The sequence below is a fragment of the Coturnix japonica genome, chromosome 9, assembly GCF_001577835.2.
Source record: "Coturnix japonica isolate 7356 chromosome 9, Coturnix japonica 2.1, whole genome shotgun sequence".
Lineage (NCBI taxonomy): Eukaryota > Metazoa > Chordata > Aves > Galliformes > Phasianidae > Coturnix > Coturnix japonica.
The window spans coordinates 15,769,039-15,795,225 of NC_029524.1; the positions used below are offsets into that span (position 1 = coordinate 15,769,039).

General features: G+C 46.3%; 1 protein-coding gene across 3 annotated transcripts in view; it reads left to right on the forward strand.

Annotated features, from left to right (window-relative positions):
* Positions 1–26,187, forward strand: part of TBL1XR1 (TBL1X receptor 1) — a 148,432-nt gene that overhangs the window by 22,589 nt on the left and 99,656 nt on the right. For all 3 annotated transcript variants that reach the window (XM_015871581.1, XM_015871589.1, XM_015871583.1), the window contains 2 exons: positions 7,175–7,303; positions 9,508–9,587. The gene's annotated coding sequence lies outside the window, so the exon portion shown is untranslated. The remainder of the gene's footprint in view (positions 1–7,174; positions 7,304–9,507; positions 9,588–26,187) is intronic.

Genomic DNA, 26,187 nt, shown 5'->3' on the forward strand with positions numbered 1-26,187 from the left:
AGCCAAATCCTTTGCTATCTGAAAACCATTTCAGTTGTGCAGTGGGGTTCATGTCTCCTGAACCCTTGCTACGTGCACTGATGGGCTTTGCTTCTGCACGTCTGTGGGACGGGAGGAGTTTCCAACTCTGTTCACTCATCTCAGGGCAGATGCTTCCAAAACGCAGAGCACTGGGCACACGTGTTTCCAATTAGAGTAAGAAAAAATAATAATACGTTTTTAGAGGTTTCCAGATTTAGGCCAAAGTGTTTATAAAACTGGTTGCAGCTTTTAAGAATGTATTTCCTGGCTTTGGAACTAAGAGGAGCCCCTTGACTCCATGGGACTTTGAATGGGATCCCTGAGCGTTCCTGGAGCTCAAGGGAGCGGAGCAGAGGCTGCTCCCAGCTGCGGGCAGCTCTGCTTGGGAGATACGCTTATACTGAGATCTAGGAGCTAAAAACACCAAAGTCCCCCCAGAATGACAGAGTAGGGAGGTGGGGCAGAGGATGGGGCCTGTCTCCTGGGCACTAATATTGCGCTGCTCCATGACCTCTTCCACATTTCTTCCAGTCTCATTGAAAATTACATACAAAAGCACTGGCCCATTCTTTGGTCCAAATGGAATGGCTTTTAGTGTCCATGTTTCAAATATATACCGTCTCCTTTTCCTCCTCTTTGTTGGTTTTTCTTTTTGTGTGTGTGTGTCTGATGTGAGTGGTGAGAACCCATTTTGTGTTTTATTTTCCTTCGTTTCAGCACTATTTCCATCTCTTCATCTATCTCCATCCCCTGAAAGCTGCAGTTATTCCATAAAGCCAGTCACTCAAGTAAATAATAGCGATCTTCCCCCATAAAGCTGCTGAAACTGTTGAAATACATTAAAATATTGGAGTGATCATTATTAACATAAATTACAAGAAAACAGAACATTAGCTGAATCCGTTATAAAAGCAGGGAGTCTTTTCCGAGTCGGTTTTAATTTCAAATAAATAACAGAAATAATTTTTCCCAGGAATGTGAAGGATGGCTCCATAACATCAGCCCAGCAAAAATAATGCCCCGTCAGCCCTGTTCCCTGCCTGCAAAGCGCCGCCGTCTCTTTTTCAGATACAGGGGAAAGTCCTGATAATAAACATTCCATAACAGCACAGAGACCTTTATCAAAGGAAGAGATGCATAATGCGTCTCCAGAGCTGTTACAGCATTTGCCTTTACACAGTTGTTGTTTGATGTTTAGGTTTGCTTGAGAGGAACATCTGAAAAAGATCCGCTAAGTCAGAGCCAGCACTTTTAAAAGGCACTTAATGAATTTTTCTTGCTGTGTTGATATTGAGAGGTGATTTATTTGTAGATCGTCCCTCTTTTTGTTTCTTCTTTTTCTTTGTGTGCAAAGCGTTTTCAGAATTCTATTAGTAAAATTACTTTTTCTGATGGAGGCGATCCTGTATAGGAGCTTCATGTGTGTTAATTTAGTGCTGGTGAATGAGGCTCATCTGCCCTCTCTGCAGAGTTTTTTTGCAGTCAGCAGTGAATCAGCACTGTGACATCAGGGCTTGGAGACACCCTATGGGAACCTAGAGCTCAGCTTCCCTGTCCTTAGCACCCTTTGAGATGAACCCTTTGCAGTTCCCAGAGTGCACCTTCTCTGAGCTGTGGGGAGACACGTGGTGCTGTTTTGAAGCAATCTTAAAGTTTAGGAACCAAATCTTTTAGTTCATCCCTAATCACGACATTTTCCAAACATTCATTTGCTGTGGAACTCCTGAAAAATCACATGTGGGGAGAAGGGAATCACTCCAGTCGGGGAGAGCTTCCCCCACCCTGCCCAGACCCATGTGGGGTGGTTGCAGCAGCGCTGTGGTGATGGGTGATCGCTGCATCCCTCCAGCAGTTCAATTTAATTGATGTAACATTAAGAGGTGTCACATCACTATTAAAAATAAATGGCATGGAGCAGACATCAGGTAATCAGATAGGAAAAAGGTTTATTTCTGATTTTCCAGGCAGCACAGGGAATGTCACTGACCCATGATGGCTGCTCTGCCCGGCACATCCCTGCCCTCGTTAGTGGCCAGGAGGTAATAATGCTGTTGGGTAAGCTGACAGCTCTGCCCCCAAATTTTACAAATCTCCTTTAGCAGCTCAGCTTGTCAGACATTTTGGGTAGAAAGAACAGAAATGTGTAATAGAGGTGTCTGATTAGAGCTGTAAAATTCATCCAAACCCGAAAGGACGCAGAGTTGCTCTGGAAACCCCACACAGATATGTGAGGGTGTTATCAGGCACCAGGGTTGATTAGGTTGTTGCCAGCAGTAATAAACCCGTGTGTCTCTATCCCAGCTGCCTCCAGAAATGAAGCACATTTATTTCATTGTGCTGGCACAGGCTGTGGGTGCCCCATCACTGGAGGTGCTGAAGTCCATGCTGATGGGACCCCGATATGGGGGATGGCAACCAGCCCACAGCAGGGGCTGGAACCAGGTGAGCTTTAAGGTCTCTTCCAAGCCATTCTATGGGCTTCTTGCTAATGTTTGGTGACTTCCTAAGGGAACAGGAATGCTGTGGGTAGAGCACCCCATCTACCAAGTGCCCAGCCAGTGTGGGGCTGCTGCTTCTTAAGGCCCCCACCTCTCTAGTCCCATCTTGACAACATCTGTGTTCAGCCCTGAGACTGACACTGATGTCACCACAGCCCAAGTAAGCCACAGAAATCGGGTTAGCTTCTTTTGGTGTAAAGCAGCACACCTTTGCTGAAGCCTGTGGAGTTAAAAGAGCACAAGAAAGACCAGAATTAGGTCAATCAGATGCACGGCTTCTTCTATGCAGCAGTGTGACCCTCTTCTTCCTTCCCGTACTCAAGTAGGTCAGGAGTACCTCTGCCAGGCAGCCGGGCCCACCCAGGTCACTCTGAGATACTTCCCAGAACTGCAGAAAATCAGTCCCTTCCTGATGTGCACCAGTGTGCACCCGGAGCACCAGCACCTGCTGAGAAAGGAGCATCACTGGAACAAGGTCCAGCTTTGTATTCACAGCGCCCAGGGGCTGGGCTGGGGTCAGCAGAGCAGTGTGGTTGCAAAAAGGCCTCTGCAGTTATTTACCACTCGCAGTTGAATTAGTCATCTCCTCGCCATACCTGAGAAAGCAGATGCCACAAAATACCTTCAGTGCCATCTAGCTACTAATTCACAGGGAGATGCACATTGCAGGAGTGCTGGCTGCCATCAGGCCCTGGGCAGCACCCCGCTCCAGCTGATGCTCTGCCCTCGGGGCTCTCATCAGAATGGTGATGAAAGCCACAAGGATAATTTGCAGCTGCAGACAGCTCTGCTTCAAATGGATGCTTATCTGAAGTGCTGCAGAGAGAATTCCTTGGAAGGAAGGGAAAATAAATAATAAAAGAGGCACACACCCCATGCCCATGGGATTTATCCTGAAGCTCATGAAGGCGCTTCGGTGCAGCATGCATCTCTGAATGCTGCCAATAAGGAAGACCAGCACTTCTTGGCTTTGGCTTTTGTTTCATGAGGGTGAAACAAAAATGCAAGAAAAGCAAAATATAATTAATTTCAGCAAGGTGTTGTTCTTATGGTGGGCTGTATTTTGGTGAGATTATTCCATTTGCAGTGTAATTTGTCCAGATAAAACTTGTCTAGGAATGACCTTATGGCCTGGGTATGAGGAGCTACAGAACATACATCCACGCTCACTCCGTGTCCCACAGCAGTGTTTGGTTATGGCTCAATGGATGGGGTGCAACCTCCCCACTCTGACAGTGCTGGCTCAAAACCAGAGCGAGTTCCTGGCAGCTGGAGCTATTCCCCATATGACAAAGTGGATGCTGGACCTCAGCACTGTGAGGTGGGTCACAGTGGGAACATCCATGTGCAACCCATAAGGAGACTCCTAGAGGATACATAAAGCTTTCATCATGGAAGTTTCTACCCTGGCAAAACGTGACAGCTCCAGCAACCAAAGGCCGCAGCTCTCAGCTGTCCTCTGAGCCAGAATTACCGTGCAGACACTTAAATAAAAATGAGAGTAGTGCTCAGACCTGACACCACATCTCAATCCTGCTTGGTTTACACCTGCTGAGCACAGAGCTGACCCCGGGGCCAGATCTGGCCCACAGCTCCATCCTGGCAGCCACAGTGATTTAAAGGCATGTCTGTGTCAGTCAACCAGCGGTCCCTCTGAACACCAGATTTATCTTGCAATCTGCACTGGGATCTGGGAACGGCTCCTTCTGCTCCTGCGTGGGATAAATCAGCCACACGCAGCCCTGCAATTTATTGGGCACAGCGTCAGCACGGGGACCTGCAGCCTGTGAGTGTGTACAGATGTTGATGCCCACACTGCAAAAGGAGTTCAGGTTTTGGGATCATAGCAGCAAAACCAACCCATAAGGTGGCTGCTGTGCCCATCCCTCCAAAACATAATGCTGGCAGAAGCCACAGTGGGTCCTGTGCTGCTCCTGGTGGGAGCAGTCAAGTCAAGGCATTTTTCCACAGCTGAATGACTGGCTTGTCAAGCGTGTAAAGCGCAGTCGCTGAAATTGATTGTGGCCCTACATGGATAATTTCTACCAGTATCCTGTTATTGTGTTGAAACAGTAATGCATAATGTATGGCCGTGTGTCCCTGCAATAAACATTTTACGTCTAATTTAGAAATATCTGAGTCATTAAAAAAGTTCTCTCATTAGGTGGCACAAACCTTTGTGGAGTCAGCAATAGCAAAGTCTTCGGAAAAGAAGAAAGCTAATGATGAGGAGAGTTGGAGCAGTGCAAAATGCCTGTGCTGGGAAGGGAAGCAGGGCCGTGCTGGGCCCAGCTTGAGGGGTGCCCATGCACTGACTGCAGCTCCCCAAAATGAGACCTCCCTGTGACAGGACTTCAGAAAGCAGCCTACAGCTTTGAGCTTTGTTATTGTTTTTTCCCCAAGTTTTGCACCCTTAAATGCTACTTAGTGACCATTCTTCTCCAAGGGAGGTGTTGGAAGATTTAAGGAAATAAAAGCACTAGGGAAAAGTAAAGCGTTGGGATTCCAGTTGGCACACAGAGCAGCACCATGGAACCTTGGGCACCCAATGCCATTCCCTGCCCTGTCCCCACCCTGGGTGTGTGCAGTGCCTCAGGCACCACCTCCCATCTCATGTTATTTATTCCATGAAGTATAAAATCACACGGAAGATATTTGAGGTTATCTGGATGTTGACATAAGTTAATCTCTCCTAAACTACTTCTGATTCATTTCTAAGAAACTTGTGCTCCTATGACCACATTTCCTTTACAGTCATCAGTGAATTTAGAATTACAGCGAGGACATCATTTGCTTTGCAGGGAAGGATGCCAACTGTGAGTTTTATCCAAGGATTTGACTCAGCTGCAAGAAGACTGTGCTGACATACATTAGTCCATAACAATTAATGACTGTATTTGGGGGTTTATCGCTTTATTGCAGATCCCACCGTGGGTCCGCATTGTTTTTTGGCAGAGCTAACAAAGGCTGAGGTTGTGTATCTTTATACCCAGTAATTGCCTCCCCGTCCACACTAACTTTACAGAGATGCACTGTTTTTCAGCATCCACGTAAGGCCTTGACCTGTACAATTCAATTTCAAACGGTAAAAATCCCCTGGTCACCATAGATGCTGGTGACAAACTAATGTGTTATGTTCCATAACCGTCTGCTCTGAGCACTGGCTTGACCTGTAAGTGTTCAGGATATAGCCTGACTAAAACGGGTTTTATTATTTTCCATTAGTGCCTGCCACAACAAAATCAACTGGCAGTCCACAGAGGAAATAAAAGTATTTTCCTCCTCTAGATAGCATCTGCTGCAAATGTAAACGGGCCTTTCCCAGCCCTCTCTTTTCTTCCATCACACCGAGGATCCTTCATAAGGTTCACAGATTAAAGGTTTGCCCAGTGCTCTCTCCCTCCCCAGCAGCAGCACCCCAGCTTTTTGTGCCTCCCAAATGCCTTCCAGCCTGCCCTTGTTTGAGCTCCTCTCCTTTCCAAAAACTTCTTTCTTAAGGCAAATTATTCAGGTAAAAAAAAAAATAAAATGAAAATCCCCAGCATTAAAACCTTTCTCACGTTGTCTTGTCTCAGTAAAACAATGACATTTTCCCCTCTTTGATGCTCAGATCTAGCTCTGCAGGAAATTTTACTACCACGACTCTTTCATCTCTCTCCTGGTTTGAAGATAAATGATCCTTGGACTCTTCTGGACCTGCATAAATCACAAAAGCAATCTACTAAGAGAGCTGCCTGTGGCACTGACTTCAGCTAGAATTGAAAAGGACAGCCAAAAATATCCACAGAGCTTACACAGGGAGGAACCCAAACAATCCTTTGGGAGGAAGTAGGATGGCCTGGGGTTATCTTACACCCCTGCACTCCACGTGATCTGGGAGGTGAAAATGTCCCATGCACCATTCTCTGCCACCAAGTGCAGAGGGCATCCCTGTCCCAGGGAGCCTGCAGGCTGCAGCTGCAGCCAATGCCTCCCCATGAGCTGTGATGCAAAGAGCTGCAGCGTGCAGCCTCTCCCGGGTGCCTCGTGCTTTCCCGTGGGTGGGACTGTGGGTTGTGAGCTATTTTTGCATCTCCCCTCGCTTTCACCTGATTGCAACCGGATACCACAAGCCCCATCAGCCACAAGCGGGGCTCGCTGCCTTGCTAATGTAACACACCATATGCTGACGGGCGAGAAGACAGAATTTTGGGCTGCCAGGCCAGCATTTGTTTTTTCCTTAAGAAATTTTTTAAAGCCGTCCTTGTGTTACTCAGAGCTCCTCATAATTTGGGGACATCTGCAGAGATCATTCACAGTGTCATTCTTCATTAACAAAGGTGTTATCTTGAAACTGGAGTTAACGCAGCTCCCTGTGATGCTCAGCTCCTTCCAGTCTGATGCCTCGCTTCACATCCCATTTCCAGTCATACGATGATGATCCATAGCAAAATCATTTCAGTGCATACACATACCCAGCTACTTGAAACAGTTATTTGCAACACCGTTTCATCACCGATTCAGTGGCCACTCTACAGACGAGTTAAATAAGTATCCATAATGCAGAGTCTATGTGCCTGCTGACTCCCAGGGACAAAGCAGGGTCAGAGATATGCATGCAGATTTTTTTCACAAACCAAGTGTGCTTATGTCATGGAAATATCTTCTCTCATCAGGTGATTTTCAGTGAAAGAAAAAAACGCCAATGAGCTTCAAGGCCCATCCAATTGCACATGGGAAAAACAAATAGTCATGACCAACCCAGGAGGCTCAGCCAGCAGCCAGGACCAGTTTCTGTGACTCAGGTAGGTACAGTCCAGCACCGTCAACCTGATTGAGCTGTAGATGTCCCTGTTCATTGCAGGGGAGTTAGTTGGACTAGATGACCTTTAAAGGTTCCTTCCTACTCAAACGATTCTATGACTGTACGATGGTCTTGCATCCAGCTGCATGCTGGGGATTAACCCAATGCATCCCTATGGGCTCCAGAGTGAGGTTCTATGACTATCTCCTTTGTTCTTAACTCAAGAGGGTGGTTGCAAAACATAATGGAGTGCACTGTTTTTCACCCTTTAGTACTTCCAGAACTTTGTGATCATCTATCTTATGTTATTTTTCTTTCTATTTGTGGTTTTGAGGTCATGGCTCCAGAAATGTTAACCCTTCAAGTGAAGTTCAGAGCCAAAACCAGATTCTTCTCAGAGGAAATGACAATATTTCTGCTACTGACTCAGAGCTGGAAAACATGGAAATGAGAGCACAGTAATTGATTTATCTCACTGATCAAAAGGTGTCTCAGTGAAGTTATGTACTCATGGAAAATGCTGTGTGATAGCATTGGGTGGATAGTGCAAACAAACACATACTTTCCCACAAATATTTGCTTGCCTTATATTAATCTTCTTGGCTCTGCTCAGGGCTCTCCAGAGTTTATTTTCCAACAAATATTCTTACAACAGCTCATTGGCAGGAATACCCATAGAATACACTCAAGGTAATATCTGAGGAAGCTGTTTTTGAAGGTCCTTCTTCAGGCCAGAAGCCCTGAACCGGCTCTCCTTCCTTTCCCCTCCTCTCTCCCTTCCCTTTCTTTCCCTCCCTTTTCCCACTTAGGAGACCAAGACCCCACTGTAGCAGGCTGTAACGTGAATTCTCCTGGCAGTTTATGTATAGCTGCAGAGAAGGGAACAGCGTAACTTTGTGTTCATGTCTTCATATTCCTTGCAGCAACCACAAGGCAGTTTGGGCTAGACTTGTGCATTCAGGGCTGGGAACATCTCTCTTCCCGATGGTGCAGTGAACCTTGCACTGAAGATCCTGAGACCTGGAGGTCTGGCTTCATCTCAATGCAGAATAAAACCTATGAAATTCTCTTCCAAGCCAAAGAAGGCTCTGGATATATCAAAGCACTTCATTTTTATTAAAACTCCTTTGTTTTCTATTATTATAATAGATAAGAAAGAAACTGGAAAACCATTCCAGAATAGGTAAAAAAAAAAAAAAAAAAAAAAAAAAAAAAAAAAAAAACCACATTTCACAATGTTTTCTTTGTTTCCTTCTTCATTTTCTTTTTTAATTTTTAAAGAAAAAACTTGCTTAGCCTTTAGGAAACACACGTGGTTTTGAAAGCAGTTTGATGGAAGTATGCATTTCTCTGGGAAAGTGTTTTGAACTTCTCCCATCAGCGCTATTAATAGTACTTAGCACTTATTCGGGTATCTTAAGCAGCATCTCTCGAAGCACATTATGAAAGTATATCATTAGCTCTGCTCCAAATCGATCTGTCTAAAGCTGAGCTGGAATGTTTTTAATTTGGCTTCTAAATCACCATTGCTGATATGCCTCTGTGAGTTACACTTGTACAGGCAGGAAATGAAACAATTTCTCATTATGTATGTCAAATTCAGCCAGCACGACATGGCTGCAGCCCCCGAGACAGGACAGCCACCACACTGGGGATCAGGATATTCTCTGTCACCCCATTCCAGTGAGGCCATATGCAACTCTCTGCATTGCACTTCTTTCTTTCTCCTTTTTCAGTCCTCTGGAAAAGCACCGTGTCCTCCCGCTGTATTGAATGGAGAAGGCAGAACGGTGTGTTTGTAAAGAACCTGTTTTTCATAGGTAGCTCCTTCCCTGGTGGCAGACCACAGACTGAGAAGAGCTGACTGCCCTTCCGGCAGCAGTAATGCAATGACGTTATTCATAGCAAGAGAGAAAAACACCGGCTGATTTCTTTGTGTCATGATCTGCTGACCTCAGAGTTAACCTTGCTGGACACAGATCTGTTAACTTCTACCATGCTCCCCCCAATTAATCTACTGAAGGCTGGGACAGAAATAGCTCTCCACAGCTGTTATAAATTGATGTGTTCCTTGACAACTCTTGGCATTGCTGTCAGAAAAAAAAAAACCCAAACCAAAAAACAAAAAAGCCCTTATTTTATTCTTTGCTATGAAATTAACTTTCTTATTTTATTTTTACTATTTTTAATGCTCTTTCTTTGCAGTCTGATGACATTCAGCTGCTCTTTGTTTGGCTCTGCTTGGAAAGGAAGGCAGACTTGCTACTTGAGGATGCGCCATAGCGGTAACTTTATCACTGTTATTTTGGTTATAGAAAAAGGAAGGGTGGGGGGAGCTTGCGGGGCACGTGGCTCAGAGGGCACTGGGTTACACCGAGTCCTCACTGCATTTCCTGCTCTAGCACAGAGCAGCAGGCACTTCAATGCCCTCTGCCCTGCTACAGCGCCTGAATGGAGCAGCGGGATCTGGCTGGGGCAGCACCCCAGGAACCTGCCCACATGCAGCACCAGCTGCATCAGTGCAAACACAGAACAGAAATCCCCAAATGTGCAAACTGTGGAAATCAGCAGAATCCCCAGATCTGCAGAGCCACCTCTGAGAAGCAAAGCTGTGTGCGAGTACCAAGCTAACACAGATCTTCAGAATCACATTCAGTCACACTTCTCCCATCCTCCCCACACCACTTTCAGCCTTCCATTCCTGACAGCCAACTGTTGGGCTGTAGGACATTTAATCACATGTAGAATGTCACATCCATGGGGTAAAGATTTCATTGATCTTTGTGAAGTTGGTTAAAATATCAACTTAATTATGAAGAATTAGGTGGTGATTTTGGGGTTTATGAGCACTCTTTCTGACTGTGTGAAACCAGAGGAAGGGGAGGAGGTGGCTGAGTCTTCATAACAACTGGTTATGACTTTTATACAGGGGTTGAAGTGTTTGGTTATGAGTGATGTAAACCATAGTTACAGAAAACAAAGCACAGAAAGGTGTTTAAAGTGACAACTGTGGCAGCAGAGCTCACGCATGGTTGCACAAGGGATGCCCATGGTAGGATGCTTCAGGCACAGCTGCCGTGCCAACCTGACAGCAGCAGCTCCATTCCTCCTCCAACAACGTAATGCTGATGGCTTTGGTTTTCCACTCCATAATTTCCAGCACTGCCTTCATTCAGAACAAATGAAAGCACTGTGCCTCCCCAGGCTCCAAACAACTCATGTTTTCTCATCTCTGCCCCCTGCTCCGCACATTACTCTTCTGCTTGTCTTCCCTCGCCCTGCATCCAGGGGAGAGATTACAAGTTGCACCATCAGCAGCCAAGCAAGGTCTAAGCCACAAGGAAAGATCTGAGTCATCTCCCCGAGAGAGTATTTTAGCCATACATCATTGTTTGTTTTCAGGCAAACCAGTACAATTATGCAACATAAATTCCTTTAAAGCATTTGGGACTTCAGTTCAATTTAAAATCCTGTAGGTTTTATGGCCAGAATGAGTGATTACAAAGTGTGTGCATACAAATGAAGGCTGGGGGAGAAGCACATGGGGATGGAAGGGTGCACACAGCCCTGTGCACACTGCAGCAAAGATGGGAGAGCTGAGGAGCTTGTGCTGGAGGCTCTTGTGGTATTTAGGGCTACAGAGCACTGTTTTGCTCTCTGAGTGCTGTGAGTATATTCTGTGACTGAGATCTCCTGCAAACACTGTTCCTTTGGCTTCACAGATGCGGGTGACTGCCTGGATTACCTCCTGATTTATGCTGGCTTAAATGGGGATGAGAATCTGATCTATTTAAAAACAAGACTCTATCATGGCAGGAATAGAGGGAGACATTAAGACGTCTCCAATCTGAGTAATTTATCACCCCAGGAACGTGCTGAGCAGGGGCTTGAGGCTCAGATGCAGCCCTTGGGCAGGAAGGACAGGCTGAGAGGATGTGGCCACTGTGTCACCAGGTTCCCATGGGGAAATCAGAGCCACCACTGAGCTGCCTTCAGCACCGCCCTCTGCCTCCTCTCCCTCTGGAGGTAGGACCACACCACCATCAGAGACCACTGTGCTGTGGGTGAGGTCCCAAAGCAACAAGCAGAAAGCAAAGTGCCCAAAGCTCTGCTTCGTATGCTTTTTCAAAACAAATAATACAGAGTTTACAATGCCAGTACCTATTTGGGTTTTTTTCTCCCTCCATATAGAGGAGTCTACAGTATTTGTTTTTCTCATTTAAGGGAGTATACAGATAGGTTTGTGTCTCCTTGTTCCATTTTTACTCACATAGATGTAAATTCCACAGCAGCAGGGGGAATTATTGACAGCAGATACTGGGATGATCCAAGGCCAGACTCTGACCTATTGATTTTACCAAGATTGCACAGGATGTATGTAGCTTGCTGCAAAATACAGTCTTTGTTTGTTTTGTTTATTGCTCAATATATAACAATGTGGACTAAAGAACAATGCCAGACTGCAGAAATGCCAGAGGATTTCTCTTTAATTGAAATCAGGACTGGGAACATCCTTGTAAATCACGAGCAGTCAGCCTTTGAGAAAATGCTCTGCTTTTCCAAAGTTTACATTCAAGTGGGATTTAGCTTTAACTCTTCACCTCTCGCAGCTCAGCTAAATAATCTTTAATGATTTCTCTGGAGCCTCCATAGTTTGAAAACTCCCATGCACAACAGATGCTGGGCAGGATTCTTATTTCTACTGTGAACAGCGACAGAGAAAAATCAAATCCAGGTAAAAAATGATACTCTTGGCATCAGAATAGATCTACATTCTTGAAAACCTGGATGCTCTTCCAAATCAGGATTTTGGTTCCGTCCATTAAAAACCTGCTGGCTCACCTTGTAAAATTATGACCTACATCTGCATTTTACTGGAGTGTGATGGCACTTCAGATGAACTTTTAATCCAGAACTCTGCAGCTGTGGTGCCATAAGAGCATCCAACCCCAAATTCCACCATGGGTTGGCCCCAGCCTTGCTCAGTGCCTCAGCCCCAGGAGAAGGAGAAGGGAGCATCAGCAGAGCAGTTCTGCAGCTCTCGTGTCCCCACTGGAGCCCCTTCCTTCCCACTCTGGAGCTCCCCGTCTGTCATGAAACACACAAACACTGCTCTGCTCAGCTGAAGATTTCACAATGGGACTTTACTTCTTCATCTTTATTTTTCCAAGCCCACATATTCAGAGACTCTTGTTTCAGAGTGTTTATTGGATTGAGATGTCTCCTAATTATTTATAACAAAAGAGCTCATCCTTCCAGCTCATTGTAAATGGGCAGCGCACTAAATGCTAAGTTAGCAGCAGCGGGCTGCAAGAGGATGAAGCTATTAAGATTAATGCAACAAATTTGAATTCTTCCATCCCCACCCTCCAGTAACCCATCAGCGTGTGTGGCTGGGAAGGAAAAGAAAGGGCTCCTCTGCTCCAGAATAATAGCAAGCACTAGTGGAGAGGAAAAAGGAAAGCCCTGTTTATCCCTAGCAGGAAGATAATTGATCTCCAGCCTGCACACAACCGGTCTCAGAGCAGCCGGGAGCTGCACAGAAGAGCCTGTAGCTAACCAGAGCCCAACCAGCCTGTCAGACAAAAGCTTTATAAGGACACCAGGGAGAACAAAAGTAGCACATTTCGTTCCTTCGCCATAAATCTCCCATCTTTATTGTGCGGAGACGCCGGCTTCGAGCACTCTGCGTTGCAGTGTGGGGTTACCCCGGCTGCTCTCGGGGTGCTCAGACGGCTCCTGGGCTTCGGCTCCATCACTCTCCCTTTTATGTGTGCTGGAGGTAATAAAATAACCATTTCTAAATTTAACTAGCATTGCATAATGCAGCTATTTATTATGTAAAGCTGCTGTTTACAATGCCCAGAATATTGATCACTTGAAAAAATGCAATGCAGCGAGAGCTCGTATAAATTACCGTTACTGTTTTCCTTTCTTTTTGTTTAAAGGATCAATCAAAGGTCTAATTTGTTCTCATGAATTCACCCCTGCGTAGCATGCAAAGCACCAGGCAGCGCGTTGTTTACTGTCATTCAGGCTGGTGTACAGCACTCAGCTCAGAGCCTGGCAGAGGATATGTAAAGATGACAATTTGTTCATTATCCGAACCATTGGAAAAGGCAAATAAAGCACACTAACCTGCTTTATTTCAAATCAGGTCTTTTTTTTTTTTTTTTTCCTTCTTTCCCCTCAGCTATAAAGCAGCAGTGGCAAGCACTTAAAAATTCCAGCTTTATGGCTGTATATCATCATTATCACCTCCAGTACATTATGAATAGGTGTTTTCTTACAATAGCACTGAGAAAATGAAAGATGCTCTCCTATTCTTCAGGCCTTTTGGGGGTAGAAAGAAGGATGGAAAAAGAGAATTAAATATTAACAGAGCGAACAGATCACTAAACAAAAAACAATTAAATAGCACAGCATCCATCCAACAATAACACCAAATCATGATGCAACTGCTGAGCGTGGCGTGACATACTAATCATGGATTAAAGGAACTGATTTGTGTCTCATGAGTATTCATAGGCAAAACCTGATACGTGGAAACTGAACTCGGGGAAATGTGTTTTGTGGGAAACACGAGGTTGTAGTGGTGTCTGTGCAAAATGGTGATGGCTTTTCTTGACTGTGCCTTAAGGAGAGAGGAAACGTTTATCATTTTTTCACTCATTTTCTTTTTCCATGGGGTTGTTTTCCTCCTCTCTATGCGACCTTTTTCCTTTCCGTTACTTCAGCTCAGACTGTAGGAAAAGAAAAAGTGTTAGCGGACCAAATTATGGCCCAGAGCAACAAAGCCACCAATGACTTCAGCAGCACTGAGGAGGCCACCGCTGCTGTCTGACGTGCGAGTCTCACAGAGCAGTCTGACACAGCAAACTGGTTTCTTTTCCCCATTTTACAGTTTGGAAAGCCCCTGATTCCCCCAGCCATATCCCTATCTGACATTAAGCAGCAATGTCACTGCAGGACTGCTTGCTAACATGGAGATCAGTCTTCTCCATCAGCCTCTGAGCTGCATCTTCCATTTGGCACGGTAAAAAACCCAGCGCTAAAGCAGCACGTTGCTATGATTTTGATGAAGCTTGTGTTTTAAAGTTCAAAGGAGCTAAAAACAGTGGGAAAGCCCCTGTGGAAAATCCTGTGTTTTCATGTGCGAGTCAGGTTTTCAGTCATGTATCAGTTGTTGTTATTTTCAGTGGCTGGTGTTTCATTTCTGCACAGAAGCAAATGTAAAAAAGCAAGCGAGCAATTTATAATGGACTAATCGATGCTGGTGGTGGATTCGCTGGTGCCTGTGCACTTAGCCTTGCCGATGATCAGAAATTTCTCTTGAGGGCAGCATTTCTTACAGAGATGGATGGCTTTATTTTCCATCTTCCAAATGTTTACTGGCACAGCCAGACCTGCTCCAGCCCTATTGCTGGCAGAGCAGGAGCATCGTGAGCAGGGGGAGCAGCCTGGAACCCAGCCACCATCGCCTTCCCACTGGGACCAGGACATGCACCTAAACCAGGTGACAAGCACAGCTGGGGATGGCTGATTAACTGCATGGCCATTAGTGAATCATGAGGATTTAACTATCCTGTGACCTGAACACGTGAAGAATATAGCTGAGGTTAGTAAGAAAGTGATAGTGAGCAGAGGACTGAAGAAATGAAGCTGTGTGAACAAGGCCAGAGCAAGAGCAAAGGGAGTTCCTGCAGGGAGCAGTCCCAGAAACCTGGATATTACACAGGATAAGCTGAGGAGCTTTGCATCAAGGAAAGCTCACAGAACTCCATGCCAGGCGGGGTGCCAGGAGCTCAGTGTTTATCAACAAAGCCGTGGAGACAGTTGTGCGTAGAGCTGGCCTAACACACGAGCTCCAAAATAGGCACTTCTGAAAGCACGCTGAGATAAACCTAGGCCATTTTTGGAAGATGGCCTCTTCTTTTTCCCCTCTGGTTAGCTCCTGACTGTCTGGAAACTGATTTTCATTTTCCTTATGTGATTGTAAATCAGAAACAAAGTTAGCAAAGGCAAGAAGGAGGCATGGAATTGGGCTGGGATGCTTGAGAGCTGTCCTTTCGGTTATTATTGAGGGACCTAAAGGAGAGGCAGGTCTACTCAGGGATATGATTTAGTGTAGGGTTTTTAGAGTTAGTGTTCTGGTTAGGCTACGGTTGGACTTGATCTTCAAGGTCTTTTCCAACCTGGGTAATTCTATGATTCTATGATCATGCAGCCTCTGTGTGCTCTGTAACACAGAATCCAGGCCTCATGGCTGCTCAAGGGCCTCCTTCACCTGTTTCTCCTATGCCAGGGCTCTGCTCCCAGCTGCAGTGCTCTGTACTCTCCTGGGGGAAGCAAGATACGTCCTTATTTCCAGGATGACAAAAAAAAAAAGAGCTGCAGAAAACATCTTAAAGTCTGCCCCCTCCTCCTCTGATCTGCAAGTAAACATCCTCACTCAGGTGTGCCTTCACCATATCAAAAGCTGCTTTCTTTTCGGTAATCACCAGCTTGTTGCTAAAGAAACTGCAGCACTGCTAATAGCCAGTGACCCATAAATGCAGTACAGCACCAAAGGTCACCGAGTTATCTCATGCAGCGAACTCCCTTTTGATGAATTGGTACCATTCCCTGGAATATTCTTACAGTGATTTTAAGAGTCATAACATCTTACCACGTGCTGCACCAGTTCTCTGACATGCAGCTAAAAATAGCAAGTGCTGCAAAGCCTGGGAGAGCAGCTTCCAGCTCAGCCTCAAGCTGAAAATCCCTGCTGCTCTCATCACTGTTTTGATTTCAGCACACCTTGAACACAAGGTTAAACCAAGAGGGTTGGGTATGAGTCCGGAGCAGGCAGGGGATGGGTACAAGGGTGGTGAGGGTGAGATGCTCTGAGCTTTTTGTCTGATTCCTGAGGAAGCTGAGATGCCTGGGACATTTTTGTGTTCTTCAGTGACTTCCCTCAGGCACAGCCCTGGGTTTGGCCAGGATCTCCTCTCTGAGTCGCTCTCTGCCCTTGTGGCTCACTTAGACTAAAATGATTTCATTGCCACACATCCTTTGTGTGACGGTCCGGGTACCATTTGTTTTTCCTCAAGCCGATCACTCAGATGGGGGAAGTTTTGCTCACAGCACCTACTTCGGATCTCAGTGCACCATTTGAAATGCAGACGGGATGGTTGACTTGTTGTGAGGAGCTCATGGAGTCACCAACACCAGCTCCACGAGGGTGAAAGCAAACCTGAGAAGGGGACCCAGCCCTCATGGCCTGTCCCTTCCACTTGATGGCCTTTGTTTCTCTCCATGCAGACTAATTAGTCCCACCCACTCTGCAGAGCTGCACGTGGCCACGTGATCCCTGTGCCATGAATTATAGATGGCCGACATATCACATCCGGCTATGATGATGATTTTTTTCCACGAGCAAGGCATGAATTATGAAGAGGACGCTTTGCATGTGCAACACTGAATCACAGAATCACAGAATTATCAAGGTTGGAAAAGACCTAGAAGATCATCTAGTCCAACCATTATCAATACTTCCCAGCTAAATCATATTCCTCAGCACAACATCCAAACGTTTCTTGAACACTCCCATGGTCGGTGACTCCACCACCTCCCTGGGCAGTGCATTCCAATGCCTGACTACCCTTTCCAAGAAGTAATACTTCCTAATGTCCAGCCTGAATCTCCCCTGGCACAGTTTAAAACCATTCCCTCTAGTTCTATCATTGATTACATGAGAGAAGAGGTCCCAGCTCACCACAACCCCCCTTCAGGAAGTTATAGAGAGCTAGAAGGTCTCCCCTGAGCCTCCTCTTCTCCAGGCTGAACAATCCCAGCTCCCTCAGCCTCTCCTCATATGGCCCCATTGTGCTCCAGACCCCTCACCAGCTTTGTAGCCCTCCTCTGAACACGTTCCAGGGCTGCAATGTCTTTCTTATAGTGAGGGGCCCAAAACTGAACACAGAGGGGCCCAAAACAGAACACTGCTCATCTTGGGCACAGGGCTGGGGCAGCACCACCACACCATGCCTTTGAGTGGATTTGGGCAGAGTGGATAATGCAAATATCGACCTGGGCTCTGTGCTTTAGGTGGATAATGACACACTTTGCGTGTGCACAGCCTGCATACGCTCAGCAGCAGCCCCCCAATCCAGCACCAGCAACCCCGCCCCCTCCTGTTGTTTTTAATATGCGCCTCTATTCGGAGCTGGCGGTAATACTGCGCTTCTCTTCTAGAACGGCGGTACCGCCGCCAGCAGCCGGGCAATGCCCGAGCTGACGTCACCGTGTTATTGACTTTCCAAGTCTGAATGACTGAGCACCGGGAGGGGGCGGGGAGGCCGCGACGAGCGGCGCCCGGACAGGCAGAAATGGGAGAGAGAGAAAGAGACACGGAGCGGGGGAAGGGCGAGAGGAGCCTCAGGAGGGGGATGGGAGGGGGCGGAGTGTGGGGGCGGCGCCGCATCCCCCCCTCAGCCCGGCCCAGGCGGGAGGCGCCGTGAAATGGCGGCCGGGAGCGGGCTGAGGTTGGGGTGGTTGGTGTGTGTTCATATCGTTCTGAGTGTCCCCATGTTCTGCTCAACTCCAGGCTGCACACAGGCCTAGCAGCCTCCTGAGGGGCCCGGCTTAATGGGATGAGGTTCAACAAGACCAAATGCCGGGTTCTGCACTTTGGCCACAACAATCCCAGGCAGCGCTATGGGCTTGGGGCAGGGTGGGTAGAGACTGTGTTGAGGAAACGGACCTGGGGGTATTGATGGATGCTGGCCTGAACATGAGCCGACAGTGTGCCCGGGTGGCCAAGATGGACGACGGCATCCTGCCCTGTATAGAAACAGTGCTGCCAGCAGGAGCAGAGACGTGATTGTCCCCCTGTGTCCCCCTGTACTCGTCATTGGTGCGGCCACACCTTGAGTACTGTGTTCAGTTTTGGGCCCTTCACTGCAAGAAAGACACTGAGGCCCTGGAACACATTCAGAGGAGGGCTACGAAGCTGGTGAGGGGTCTGGAGCACAGGCCTTACGAGGAGAGGCTGAGGGAGCTGGGGTTGTTCAGCCTGGAGAAGAGAAGGTTCAGGGGAGACCTTATAGCTCTCTATAACTTCCTGAAGGGGGGTTGTGGTGAGCTGGGGGTTGGTCTCTTGTGTAATCAGTGATAGAACTAGAGGGAATGGTTTTAAGCTGCGTCAGGGGAGATTCAGGCTGGACATTAGGAAGTTTTACTTTTCGGAAAAGGTAGTCAGGCATTGGAATGCACTGCCCAGGGAGGTGGTGGAGTCACTGACCATGGGAGTGTTCAAGAAACGTCTGGATGTTGTGTTGATGAATATGATTTAGTCAGAAGTATTGGGAATGGTTGGACTAGATGATCTTCTAGGTCTTTTCCAACCTTGATAATTCTGTGATTTGATCTCAGAATGAGTGTTGATTCATTGTCACAGGCTGCCCAGGGAGGTGGTGGAGCCAGTGTCCCTGGGAGTGTTTTAAGAAATGTGGAGATGTGGCACTGGGCACTGGGCAGTGGTGTGGTTGGATGGCTTGGGGTTGGGCTTGGTGATCTCAGAGGTGTTTCCCAACTGTAATGATAGCCTGATTCATTTCTAGGTGAGCGTGGTGCTGTCATTGTGATCAGCAGGCGTCCAGTGTGAGCATTCAGCGTAGCTATCTGCAGAGAGGTTCGAATTGCAGCATACGGAAGCACCTAGGAGCAAAAACACCAGTATTCATTTCAATGTACGCATAGAGAGTTTAGAGCCCAGGCCGTCACCTACCACAGGACAGTACATAGGGAGAAATGGCAGCATTGTGGCTGAGCCCTCCTGTCCCTGACCAACAAGGCATTGGGATGAGACAGACACACGTATGATACACACACTCACAAGTGCAGCAGAAGGAAAGGAAGACTTCTGTCAACAATCAGAAAGCGAGCTGCAAAAACAGCATTTGCAGTAGCTCTCTTGGGCCTTGAGAGTGCTTTGTGAGGCGTGCTGAGATGGATAGGATTTATAAACCATGGATGGGTATTTCCTACAGCGCAGCGCTCTCGGCAGCACTATTCTGCAAGGCTCTCCGTAGAAGACATATATGTTCATGAAAACATTTTATAGCCCTGTTGTGCTGGGATTAATATCAGATAAGAAAGTTCAGACCACGTGTATTTTGTTCTTCCCAGCACATTTCTAAGTCCGCAAATAGAAAGGAGCCCACGGGAGCTTATGACTATTAAGTAACTAATATACTTCCCAGTTGATGCAATTTTGGCATTTCATACAGTTTTCACAATAATTTACAGACAGTGCATTTCTTCAGAAGCAGACAGCATCTGTGTGCGCTTTGAAAGATGGTGTCTCAATCTAGAGATACACAGCTGTGAGTGATGTGCCTTGGTATATACAAGCTGCAAGTCAGCACTGTATGTGCTGTTATGCTGAATGTCACTGACTGAGCTGGGTGGCACTCAGTCACCCAAATGTGCTTTGCTTTCCCTTCACTCTGCCGTAGGGGTGTACCTGATAAAGCACCACATCTCCTTACAGCAGTGATTTGTACTGGACAAGAGCAGCTCACGCTGCATTACGCATTGTGTTGCCACAGCCGGCAGTGCACACACGGAGCCTTTCTGTCTGCATTGGGGAACTTTTGGTAACTTTAGGCCACGTCCTGCTTTGATGGAGTCAGTGTCTGAGCCAACCAAAACCACATGAGCTGTGCTCCCAGGAAGGGCTATGGTAAGCCGAGCGAGTTGCGGGGAAGCTCTTAAAAGGGGAACTGAACTCGTTGTGCTGAACATGTTTTGTTTTATATTAGGCTAATAATTTTAGGCCTAATGTTTGGTTTGGAAGCTCAAAGCCGTGCTTGAGCCCTCAGCTGCCAGCTCAAGAAGAGGCTGTGGTGTAATAGTCATTTAATTCCACCGTGCTGTAATCTGATGGTGGGATGTGCTCCCAAGCTGCTTTTAGGTCTGACTGGGGAACAAAATCAATCACAGAATGCACGTTACAAGAAAAGTGCTGTTGGTGTCAATTACCTAAGCTCTGTGAACGTAACTCTTCTAATTTCCTGTTAAATCAGTAATGTTACCAATCTTAGTCTATTATTTTAATTAGGACTGTGACTGCAGTTGCTAGGAGCTGAGCAAGTGCAGACAAATGTGAATGTGTAATTAGTCCTGCAAATGAGTGGCAAGTGGAACGTGTCAACAGCACGGGTGGTTACAGCACAGGGTGCAGCAGGGGGCTGAGTGCTATGGGCCAGGTTCTGATCCTGTCAGCCTCAGTACCAGCCCAGCATGACCCTGCCAAGCTCAGAATCACCCCAGACATGAGCGGGGGGGTTGGAGAGTCTGGGGCTGTCCCACAGTCATCGTGGTTCCTTGGTGCTGCACCGTGGGCTATTTTTAAAGCACCAATGTGACCAATCTGGTCAGATATTTTTGCTGGGATGTTAACTGTACACCAAATGCTGCAGGCTGCTTGGAGGACGGGGGTGATCCCAGTACCAGCAGGCATCAAATTGCAGCCCTCCAGCAGAACTGCAGCTCCCAGAGCAGGCAGGGGATGCCTTGGCTCCCTGCTCTACCTTTAGAGCTGAGGAAGAAACCTCCCAGCTTCTGTCCCATCTGACTGCCTTGTGCACCCCTGCGTGTTGACAAGGGTGACAGTGCACAGGCAGCAGTCACTACCGGCCTTGCTCAAGAAACAAGCTGAGGACAGAATCCCCAGCTAAATATAAAGCTGAGCTGAGGGAGAAAACAATGTGGCAACACAGCTCAATCAAAATAAAGAATGAAAATCTTAAGTTGCTGATGGTGTATGACCGTGGGCTGCTTGTAGCAAGCACCATATGCCTGGAAGTCCAGCCTGCCTCCAGTATGAAGTGCAGAGTGGCACAGGAGGGAGAATGCTGCTTTTATTAGCACTTGGCTATCAGTCAGCAGTCCATGCTCCACAAATAAATGAACGGGCTGGGTGCGTGTCATCCCAGTTCATATGTAACAGAAATAACACTGGACTGGAACCAGAGTTAACACAGCTGAGGTTTGGGATGCTGCTGATTTGGAGAACAGAGGATGGCAGAACCGTGTTGGGTGCTACCTGCTTTTGGAGGCAGACTTGATCTCTGCGGCCCAACCTGTCATCTGCAGTCTGATTTCCATGCGTTAGTGTATTGTTCTCTTCACTTAATAAGGTACTTCTTTTGGAACAGAAAATGTCAGAGGTTAAATGAATATTAGATCTAGTCACCTTTCTAAGACAAAAATGTTACAAAAATGGTTGATAGAGAGCAAATACTGTGAGGTTTTCATGTGAAGGTTGTTCACAGGAGACCAGGCACACGACTACTGGGCTCCCCCCTCCTGGCAGTCGGTGTAGAATGGTACAGTGTGGGGCACGTGTACTGGTGTCCTTTTGCTCCTGTTTGCCATGGGAAGGTTCAAAGCAGCTGCCCTATGCTGGCTGGGTGAGCTCCTTTTAGTTGGAAACTGGTACCTCGGGATTGAGGTGTATGTGACATCATGTATATAGAGAGTCATCCATAGCCGTAAGATTGCACAGCTCGCTTGTAATGTGCATGTTAATAAGGCTATTAAGGTTTACAAATATTCTGTTCTTCCTTACAGTTTATAATTTAATTAATTGTCAGTTAATTGTCTTATTCTCCCCCTGTGATTGATGTCACTGAGTGGGATTAGGCAGCATCAGATTATAGAGAAGACAGCAATGAATGCAGCGTCCTGTGATGGTGTGAAAGGAGATGTTTTTATGGACAAATCCTTTCCGACATGGATGAATACCTCAATGAGATATCACAGGGTATCAGCTCCATACATATTGTAATGGGATCATTAGTGGAGGTACCAGCTGTGTGAGGTTTGTATTCACGAGCCACAAGTCAGTATCAGAGAAATATTCTCTCCTTGGAAATGTTTGCCAAATGTAAATCTTTCCCTTTTTACAGAGCCAATGCTCAGTTTATATAAAGTGGGAAAATACTCTATTAGGCCCACGGGACTTCTCCAGCTACCCCTGAAGACAGAAACGTCAGGGGAGCCTTTGGCTTCTGTGGTGGAGGAAGGAAACCTAAATGCAGTCCTTTTCAGTAATATTATTCCCAGGGGGAAAAGTAGAGAGGAGGGTTTTTCATCAAAAGGCAGGTGATATGTGCATGAACTGGGCAGCCCTTGTATGAGAAGCGCCTTCATTCCTAGGCAGGAAAGGTGTGAAGGCTTCCATCCTCACAGAGCACAATTTGCAGGCTCTCACCAGGTTTGTTCTCACCTCCAGATGCACATTTGCACCAGAGATGTCCAAACGGGCTGCCGGCAACACTCCTATGGATGCTGTTCTGCATGCAGGCTGGTGCAAGTCTTAATCACGGCAGTCCAATGGGTCACTGAGCTCCAGGTTGGCTTTTAACCTGCCCTCTGTGGAGCACCAAAGTGGAGGTGCTGTAGAAATTGCTTCAGGCATTTTCCTTCCCGCAGGCATTGTGGATGAGCAAGGGCAGCGCGCTCCGTTTGGAAGGGCACACCAACAGCTCCAGGGCTGGCTGTGGTGCCAAAGAAGAGGATTCAGGGTAAATGAAAACCTGGTCCTGTGTGACTTTTGACCAGACTTTGATGTCATTTCAGCAAAATAAACCTGGAGTGATTCCAGCGACTCTGATGTGAGTAAAATCAGACTCTGAAACTCTGCCGAACAGAAAATAACCCGTATGTTCCCGTCTGGGTGGGTGTGCAATGAGTTAGAACCCCTGCATAAATCAGCACAAGCTAAATAGGTTATTTCTGAAGCTGTAATCAGAACAAGGAGTCAGCCAAACCACATCTGTCTCTTTTAATTCATTCCTTCCATTTTGGGGACTTAGCCTTTAGAAACAGCTATCAGTGATTACATAAAAGAGATTAGCTAACATTTCTGCATAAATCAAGGCCAGCTCAAGATGTTTCCTGCAGGCATTGCGAAACCCGCGGCTGGTGGAGGACAGCGGTGTGAGGGCTGGGTAGGGCCAGGCAAAGCTTCATTATTGCTCCGAGCTGCCCTGCACAAAGCAGGCTCAAAGAACACGTGTGTGGGATGGGGGACGGTCTGCCCCAGGTTTGCAGGGTGGGTTTTTTAAATGCGAGCAGGTTTTGTAGCCAAGATACATGACAGAAACAATGAAAGGAAGAGAGGGGCAGGAGAGCCTTATTGTAAACCAGATTTCCATGTGCGAATGCAAATCAATCTTGCTGTTAAAGGAAGAGCCAAGCCAGAACGTGTTGCAGCTACTCTCCCAGCACAGTTGCTAACAAAGTGTCTCGATGTGAACACTGTTGTGTGACTCAACAAATCTTTTGGTTTGCTTCTTTATTGTTGTTTTGTTTTGTTCATTTCAATGCGATTTCATCATTTTTGCTCTGCTAACACGAAGGGTGAGGCTTAGGGTCATGGAGTTGGAATTTCCCTTTCAGTGCTGTCTTACTGCTCGTCTCCTTCTTTCTGTTTTTATTGCGGGTCAGAGCAGATCTATGCTGAGGTTGGTGGGGAAGGCTCAGCCTTTCCCATTTGATCTACCCTGGACTGGAGAGCATCTACCTCTGTGCTGTCCTTCCACCCACCATCAAAATGTCCGCATCTGAGCTTTCCTCCAAGACTTTAAGCCAAAAACACCAAAAGTACTTTGGGTTTTTCATTCTTTCATTTCTGAGGAACTGAATTTGAGACTCTGCTGCTGAGTTTCAGTGCTGTCAAATAGCAGTAGGTCTGTTAGCTGCTGAGTGCTCACTGCTTCTCAATCATAGTATTTGTCACTTAGAGTTCTGCAGAAAGCCCTAGGAAGACTTGGGAAATACTGAAAAGAGAATGTATCACTTAGAAAGGAGCATGAATCTAAGTACAATATAAGGTCAGCTCCTTAAGTATGGTGAAACCAGCTACCCAAAAGCATTTTGTGCTTAAAATAAATAAATAAATAAACAAAAGCAAAAAAATAAAATAAAATGAAATGAAATGAAATGAAATAAAATAAAATAAAATAAAATAAAATAAAATAAAATAAAATAAAATAAAATAAAATAAAATAAAATAAAATAAAGCAAAAAGGTCCCCATACCCTATTGAAATGCAGAGGAAACACATGCCCAGGAATATATCTGAAAATGAAGCTGGTTATCTTTCTTCATCCTTTGATCTCAAGTGTCTTTTGAAATCTGGCCTCCAAGTGATATGCCCAAGGATGCATGAAATCAAGCACTGAATCTTTATCTCCTCCACTTGTGCATCTCTGCGCTGTGATTCACAACACAGATCCATTCCTCTCCAGGCCTATTTCTGACTCACAGTTATCAACAAGACAAGTCCCAGAAATAAGGATGCTGGGCAGCATCACGGAGCGGCGGAATCACCCCATGGCAGACACCCTCATCTCCTTCTGTCCAGGCTGCAGCTGCATTTGGCTCTGGATCCTCCCCAGAAGTCTGAAGAATATGAAGATCTGCCCCTGGTCCTTGGCCTGCATTGCGGACTGTGGATCCAGTCATTTCTGAACTAGCACCCGTAGAGTCTGAGAGCTTCTCATGCTGGCAGTGCAGGAGGGAGGAGGGTGCCCAGAGAGAGACAACTGCTGATGTAGTGAAGGGAAATCTGAAGTTTCCCCTCTGCTTTTTCATGCATAACAGCATCTTTATGCCTCATTTCCATCTTCACAGCTCCTGCAATTTACATAATGAACATTTGCAAAGCCTGAGATCTAGGTTCACTTTGTATCACATTGACTGTAGATGACCTTCAACATATCATCAGAAAAGTTTCCCAAGTGCTGTTCCCAAAGGGTATGGCTATGAAAGAAAACCATCAGGAAAGGAGAAAAGGAGAATAAAATCAGATTTTGGAGATATCTGCCTTTCAAAGATGTGTTTTCTACAGCAGGGGGGAAAAAAAATAGAATTTAAAAAAGGAATTTGGGACTTAACAAGTAGCTTCTTTAAAGCCAGTATTGGTAGAGGGCCCATCAATAAAGTAATTTAATTAGGGTTGCTTTTCCAGATCTGCAGAAAGAATATTTCCATAACAGAATGCGTTTGAAGAAGTGTTAAATTCATAAAAATCTAAAAGCAAATAGAAAGTTTTATTTGCATTCCTTCATAAACAATAGCTGTAAATGAGTGTATCCATTTTGACAGCCTGATCAGGTCCTACATCAGGAAAAATCTGATGGCACATATGGGGCAGTGGAGGCAGAGATACAAAAGAGGAATCCCAGCCTCAAAGATCAGAGCAGGACATCAGGGTATGAGCAGCACCTGCAGCCTGTTACACCTTTGTGAAGGTGTTTGGTGCAGCTGTGATTCCTCCTGCTAGCAGTGGGCAGTGAGCAGGGGGTGATAAAGCAGGAGCTGGGGAATCAAGCCCTTTTTCTCTGACTCCCCTCTACACAGCACTGCTCTCATCAACCCCTGTCTGGCGGTCCTTGCAAGTTGTATGGCAGCTGTTACACAGCACAGTGTGTTACACCAATATGGAACAGTAGCAGAGCAACTTCTTCAGTTGTCATTTGGATGCTGGGTAAGCACAACTCAGGGATAATCTCTCATCTAATGAGTGCTTGTGAGTTTTGTTCTGTTGTCTAGGCTATCAAGATGGTTGTTGGTCAGTGCAGTAATGGAAGGTACTTTGAAAGACGAGATTTCAAAGCATTGCTGCAGATGTGTGGTTGCTGTTAGCTTGTATTTTTTGTCGTCTTATGTATTGCAAGAAGTTTATCAATGTATCCTGTGTGGCTTGATGCTACTCTTAGAGGGTCAGCTGCAGCCTGGTGTTCCTTCTCAGCTTCTTTCCTTGGGTGTGGTCTGACTTACTCCGATCCTTAGCAGAAGAGAAGTTCAGAAGTTGCATGTTGCAGAATT